This window comes from Tupaia chinensis, unplaced genomic scaffold, assembly GCF_000334495.1.
Source record: "Tupaia chinensis unplaced genomic scaffold, TupChi_1.0 Scaffold143651_1, whole genome shotgun sequence".
In the NCBI taxonomy this organism is placed as follows: domain Eukaryota; kingdom Metazoa; phylum Chordata; class Mammalia; order Scandentia; family Tupaiidae; genus Tupaia; species Tupaia belangeri.
In genome coordinates, this window is record NW_006203500.1 from 2,611,346 (window position 1) to 2,618,646 (window position 7,301).

At 52.7% G+C, this 7,301-nt stretch overlaps 1 protein-coding gene across 1 annotated transcript in view; it reads right to left on the reverse strand.

Annotated features, from left to right (window-relative positions):
- Nucleotides 1–6,361: 6,361 nt before the first annotated feature.
- The window catches only part of RIBC2 (RIB43A domain with coiled-coils 2), a 29,997-nt gene continuing 29,057 nt past the window's right edge, over nt 6,362–7,301 (reverse strand). The window contains exon 8 of the mRNA XM_006164636.3: nt 6,362–6,522. The gene's annotated coding sequence lies outside the window, so the exon portion shown is untranslated. The remainder of the gene's footprint in view (nt 6,523–7,301) is intronic.

Consider the following 7,301-nt stretch of genomic DNA (forward strand, 5'->3'; position numbering starts at 1 on the left):
CTGCCTCCTCCTCTCGCTTACCACCAGTCACCCATGGCCGTGCCCAGGCAATCAGGCCTCCTAAATAGCTCTTAAATCCGTCTTCCCATCCTTACAGCCCTGCCCCGCCCCCAGGCTGACCAAGCACCCACCAGGCAGGAACGCCAAGCCCAGTGTTTCTCAGTCCTGTAATTCCAGCACACAGCCAGGCATGGCCACAGACAGGTCATCATCTCGTGGCTACAGGTCCATTTCTGGTCCATGTACCAAGAGGGCATGGTGCTGAACGAATGTTGGGAAGTCTCTCCGGGAATACAGGCACTTGTCCGTGTTACTTACTCAGGTCACCTTCCACAGCCACGTCCGCCAAGTGCATCACGGTTTCAGAGGGAGGTTGTTTATGGGTGCAAGAGGCCCACACTTCAGCTTCTTGCAGTTCAGAAAGAGCATTCTCAGGATGAACAGAACACTGTCACCATCAGTCGGGTTCCCTAGAGGGACTGGGAGTCTGAGGACCAGTCACCCTCAGGCGGGCGTTTTCTGGGTGCTTGTCCAAGAACACGGCCTCTGGCTTCACGGAAATGAATAGCAATGACCAGAGGATGTATGTGCTCCCGTGCATTCCCTGGTCTCTATAAGGCCACACATGTACCCAGGACACCAGCAAACCAGGGGCACTGTGAGGAAAGAACAGGCTAGATTACATCGCCCCGAATTTTGTAATCATCAAATCTAGAAAAAAGACATTTCAGTTTTAGCAAATATTAAGTCTGTGGTTTAAGTCACCAAAGGAGGCTCACATGGGGAGGTGTGGGAATCAGGCCAGGGTCAGAGCCGTGACCCAGGCGGTCAGTGGGCAGGGCCCTCCTCGGATGTTCTCTGAGCAGCTAGCATAGGTCAGTCTCTGCCCGCTGATGCCAAGGACATGGGCTCCCAGGGCAGCCTGACGCCTCCCCCTAGGGCCCATCGTGGACCACAAGACATGGACAATGAAAAAGCCCAAGGAGGGGAGCCCCGCCCACATCCTTCCCTCCAGCTGCTGGCCTCGCCTCGAGGGCAGGCCCCAGTCCTGGAAGCCTGGGCAGTGCCGGGGCCCGTAGATGCCCCCTGGGGATGGATCACCGCTGTCTCCAGCTCTGCAAGTGGCTGGGGCTCACCTGGGGACCACGTGCAAAGTTTGTGTACTTGTGGTGTACCTAAGAAACCTTCACCTGGCAATCTGACCTTGCAAGGAAGTAACAACCACAGAAGCACTAACCTTATAGGGAGACAAGAAAAGATGCCCTTTGGTCTGTGTTTAAAAGAAGAAAGGCGCTTGGGGACCAGCAGTTAGCGTAATGGCTATGTCGCTGGACTCCCACGTAGTCGACTGCGGTTTGCATCCTGGACCCGGTGGCTTAAACTCACGCCAGGTGTGTGTGTGTGCGTGCCCAAGATCCCGAGAGGAGAATGGAGGAGAAGGGATTGCGGCATGACCATCCCCCCGGTGGGTGATTTCTTGCTTTCTGTCTCTATGTCTCTCTCTGTCTGTCTGGCGAGTGCACGTGCCCTATAGCAAAAACCTCTCAAAAAAAAAAAAGAAGAAGAAGAAGAAGAAAGGGGCTGAGAAATTAGCCCTTTTATACCAAAAAAAAAAAAAAAAGAAAGAAAAGAAGAGAAAAGAAAAGAAAAGAAAAGGAAAAAGAAAAGCCCAAAGTAGCCCATGCAGCTGTTCATGGTGGGCAGAGCAGGGACTAGCATAAAGAAGAAAGGAAGGACTTTTGAGCCCTGAAAGGGTCCCAGATCACTGGTGCTCCAGAGCCGGTGGGGAGGCCCATCTGGGGGGCAGACAACTGTGCAAAGGTCCAGAGGCAAGGGTGGGTGGGGCCTTGGCAGGAGAGGGCTGAAGGTCCAGACTCCAGCAGGCCATGCCCACCCATTCTGATGTCACTCTGAGGGATGCCCAGGAGGGTTTGGGAGAGTGACATGGTCAGGCTGGATTCTTAAAAGAACCTGGCCTCACGCTCTCTGGATTCTCAAATGACAGCCTCAGCTTCCCCATCTGTTCAATGGGAGTAATAATAGACCCTGCCTTGTCGGCTTGTCTACAGATTAAGTAAGTTCATACAAGCGCCTGTACTCTGGGCCCCAGCAGTGTGACCCATTTTATTGTCAAGTCACTGTTGGGATCACCTGTCTTTCAAGTTCAGGAAAATGGGGCCTGAGCACTCAGGACTCACAGCCCGTCCTTGAGGAAAGTCAGGACTGACATGGTGTCAAGCTGTTTGCTGCACTTGGGGCCAGGCCAAGGGTGTGCGGTGGCCTGGTTGCCACCCACTGTGAGCTAGCCACAGGTGTGTCTGGGCGAGGGCCCACAATTCCCCAGAGAGCCCTGCAGAGGACTGGATGGGTCAGGGGCTTTTCCTAATTCTCCCCCTGAAGGTTGGTGCCCTTGGGAGCAGTGAAGGGGACAACAGGGTCGCATCAATTCTGGAGTGAGGTCTGGAAGCTAAAGACAGACCTCTCTGAGTGGTTTTAGTGGGGGCAAGGCTATATTGCAGGTGTCACCACTCTAAGTCGCAGGTCAGGACCACTTCGACGGAATATGTTTCTGGGAGCAATTAGTCAGACACTGGTGAAATTCCACATTAAAAACCTGTGCTCTGGGGCCCACTAGGTGGTGTGGTGGTTAGGGTAGCTGGATCCCACATAGCTGACAGGGCAATTTGAGTCTCAGACCAGGCAGCTTGAGAAATATGCCAGGTCGTGTCAATGCATGCCCCAAATCCCAAGAGAATGGAGGAGAAGGGATTGTGGCATGGCCATCCCCACTGGGAGTAAGCCTTCTCATTTTCCCTCTCTCTCTGTCTCTCTCTGGCAAGCTCAAGTGCTCTATAGCAAATTTAAAAATAAAGTTAAATTTAAAAACACAATCTGAATTTTGGAAGTAAATGTCCCAAATGGTCTTTCCTGCAGTTCTGACCCAACCATCACTCACAGGGAGGCTGTTTGGTGCCCTGTTTGGGTTACGACACTTCAAGCCAAACAAGTCTGGATTTAGATGTCCATCTTCCCTTACCCCAGTGGCTATGAAACCATAAGCGATCATTACTTGACCTTCTGAAGCACAGTTTTCTCATCTGTACCACGGTATGATGGTCACAGCCCGAGTGGGCCCTTGTATGGGGCAAGCAGAGCACCTCGCTCACAGCAGATGCCCATAAACGCCACAGCAAGCTAGCTGAGACAGGACACCGTTCCCCAGTACTTTCCACTCACACCTCCCTTACGTCAGAAGGTCAAACTCTGGCCCAAGGTTGACTTGAATCAGCAAGCAGCCGGAAAAGTTGATTCAGCTCAGCTTGACGACTTCTCCAGGTGGTAGGAAAAATATTAAATGACAAAAACAAACCAAGAAGCGTTCTTGAGTAGGGAAGAAAAGGAGCGAGGCCTGTTAATAGCACCACCTAAATATAGCAAAATGTATTTTCGTAGATGGCAAAGATGGTGCCCAAGTCTTGGAAGAAAATCTTCCTTCCTCCCAAATTTCCATTGAGTTCTTTCTTGAGTCAAGGTGGCCAGCGACATCTGGAAGTGTCCAGTGGAGGAACTTCAGCCCATAAACTGGTGCAGATGGACAAGGTCTCACTATGGCCCTCTCTCTCCCCACTTCAACATCGAGCTCTTTCTCACCTCCACAGGGCTTTTTTTTTTCATCTGTGTTTTAAAAAGAAAACACGGCTCCAAAAAGGTCGCTTGGAGGCAAAAGTTAGTCAAAGAGCTTCACAAACAATCTCCAGGCTTTGAAACAGCTCCCCCCTACCCCCCAGTCCCCTAATTGGGAACAGGTTAGTGGAGATGCCCACAGGGAGCCGACCATGTGGTCTCCAACAGCGGCCTTCCCACCAAGCTCTTTCTTCTGATTTCGACACAAACCATAACAAACACCATGCAGAACCAATTATGTGGTCGGCGCCCGTGGGAGGCTGGGACTGCAGCTGGGGGCTGGAAGTGGGCCCTTTAGGAGGGCCTCTGTGCAGGCCACCCCACTGCTGCTCTGTGGCCCTCCTGTGCCCAAAGCCCATTGCCTTCCGCGAGGAAAACCGCACACTGATGTACAGTTCCTGCAGCGCTGGCTATCTGGTGGCTGTACAACAGACAGATGCGCTGACCTTGGAGTGGAGCGCTCCTGGGGCAGCAAAGGGATCTGCCTTCGGGAAGGGCAGCTGGCCCCTGTGTATTAAACTGATGGCTGAGGGAGCGTCCCCTGGCAGATGTCCATGTACGGCTGCCCTCAGGCCGTTGGTGCCTGCACCCAAAAGAGCTGCTGGCATGGGGAGGGCAGGGTTTGGGGCGGCTGTCTGGGGTCTGATTAAAGCACTGGCACACTCTCCACACTTTCGGTGAGTGCCAACTTGTGCCAGTTGTTCTAAGCTCTGCGCAGCACAAGCCAGCCTCTCCGAGCAGCAGGTGGCCACTGGGGTCCTCGTTCAAGCAAGGAGAGGGCAGAGGGAGAGAGCATGCACATGGCATGCTAGCTAGCACAGGGGCCCAGGCAGTGCAGAGGACTCCCCGCATGCTGCCTGGAGTGACACCGCCACTGGGATCACCTCTTCACTGTGTGTGACCTGGGCCAAATGACTTAGCTGACCAGGGCCTTGATTTCTCATCTGCTAATGGGAGTGGCAGTGTGCTCATAGCACGGCATGAAATAACCCGAGCCCAGGGCCGAGGGCGTGGTCGGAGCGTACCAAGCATGGCTGCTGTGCTCTCGTACTGGGAACGCGCCCGGTCAACAAAACCCGCACTGACGCTTGCTCTGCCCTTTTCTGCCTGGGCAGCCTGGGCAGCTGGGGCCATGGACAGGGACTGGCCAGTGCCCATTCACCCCTAACCATTTGTCTCTGGGCTGCATTCTGAAAACAAAGTAGACCGAGCCAAGGCCACAATCTGCTATTGATCAGATGGCCTCAAGGCCACCCCAGGCAGGCCTCCCGGTGCAGAGCAGCCAACCAGGCCCACAAAGCCCAGTGAGGGAGTCATGGTCTACCACGGCCTGTCTGCCATTCTGTACAAAGTTGATCACTTTTGGAAAGGGGGTGTTGGGGAGCTTGTGGCTTTTAGCTCCATTGCTCCAAAGTCCAGCTGCCTGCTCACTTTCCTGCAGTGAGCTGCCCATCATTGCCCTGCCCATGCTCAGCCACCTCCAGCTACCAGGCATTGGTCTCCCACAGCCCTTCTCAAGCCACTCTGCCCATCCAGCCCATCTTTCGGGAAACCTTTCAGTCATTCCCAACTACCCATCCTCAGGGCCTCTGGCTGGCAAGGTCTGTGTCACGGTCATCTCTGTGTCCCAGACTCTGCCTGGGCAGCAGCTCTGACCACCAGACCTCAGTTCCCTTACCAGGACACGGTGGATAGGAGGAAGGACAGTTTACACCTTGAGTGTCCTGGTCCCAGGGCAGTTCCTGGGAGGTCCCTCCTTTTACAAATATATGTCTATGTTGATGTCATTTACATTTTTCTTCAAAGGTGGAGTTCAAGTGGAGGAAATTGACAGATTCAGGTTGACAATTGACAATTCAGTTCTCAAAAAGGGCCATGGCCAAGTGAGTTTTTCCAAAGATCACTGTGGTACTGTCGGGGACTGGCAGGGGGATGCAACTGCATGTCCAGGCTCCAGAAGAGGACCCCGGGCTGGGACAGGGGCCAAGGGGATGGGATGAGGAGGTGGGGCCAGATCATAGAACGACCAGCCCTTGATTGAGGGGGACACAGAAATGACTCCCAGCCTTCTTGTCCAGGACCAGGTGGTGCATGTCATCAGTGTGGGGGGTTTGAGAGACAAGAGCAGCTTTGGGCAGGGTGGTGAGCTCAGTGTGGACATGCTGAGTTTGAGAGGCCTGTTAGGACACCCAGGTGGGGATTTTGGGTAGCGGAAAAGGAAGGAGCTCAGAGGGGAGGCAGGTTGGGGCCTAATTCGGGCTGTGGGATACTTAATACCAACTGATGGAAGCCTTGGCCCAAGACACTTCACCCTAGTCTCCCCAGTGCCTGGAGGGGGAGGCTGGAGCCCGGGTGTTGCGACACATTGAGGTGATTGATAGGGACAGTGTCCTGTGTGTTTGTTTCTCAGCACTGCCTTCCAAGAGGAAATCTAAAACCCCACATTCTGATCCTAAGTGTAATTTCCAGTCACTTCCACCGACAACATTTGGTTCTCATTAACAAAAGATACTCACACAGATGTTGCCTTAAAATCTTGGCATCCATGGATAAAGAAAACAAGACAATCTAAAGCATTGCAGAGCCCTCAGACATTTACGATTCCAAGAAACGGTTGTTGGATAGCTTCTCTAGAATATCCATTTTCCAATGTGTTTCTGGGTGGAAGAGAGCCAGCCGCTTGGCCAGTTTCAGGCTGTTCATCTGGACTTTCAGTGGGGAAAGCCGAACGACCTCAGATGGTGTGCTCCTTTGGGAGGGAGACCTGGGCATTTCCTTGGGGTCTCTGGCCATGACACGTGGCATGTACCCAGACCGGGCTCAGTTCAGGTTCATTGACTGAAAAGAAACAGACAAATGCCACAGTCAGCACACGAGGTCTCTCCTTCCATATTTCTTCCTGAAGGTTCCAAGGACTTATTACAGGGAGGGGTGACTTCTCTAAGACAGAAATGGAAAAATATTTATGTGAGACTTATGTTTTAGAATTTCATGGAGGTCTTTATCCTTCCCCCAATAAATTCTGTATTCATGATTTGAGGGTCCTTGCAAATAACATATGGCATTCTCCACTTAGGAGCCCTGGATACCCCCAAATTGTATTTCTTTTTTTCTTTCTCTCTTCCTCTCTTCCTCTCTCTCTCTTTTTTTAGCCAGGGTCTCCCTCTGTCATGATCTTTGTGTCTCCTATATAGCTGGGACCACAATGTGCGACACCAAGTGGGCAGAAATCAAACCTGGGCTTACCACATGGCCTCAGCTAGCAGAGAAAGACTGCTGTGGGGGAAGGGCACTGCCATTCTTCACTGAGGTCAAGAAAGGGCCTGAGAAGGGAACTTTGAACTGAGTTTAAGAAAGTGATAGAGTTGGGACCAACAGTTAGCGAAATGGCTATGTTGCTGGACTCCCACGTAGTCGAACGTGGTTTGAGTCCCGGACCTGGTGGCTTAATCTCACGCTGGGCGCGTGTGCATGCGTGCCCAAGATCCCGAGAAGAAAATGGAGGAGAAGGGATTGCGGTGTGACCATCCTCCCTGGGGGGTGATTTCTCGCTTTCTATCTCTCTGTCTCTGTCTTTCTGGCAAGTGCACAAGCCCTATAGCAAAAACCTCTCAAAA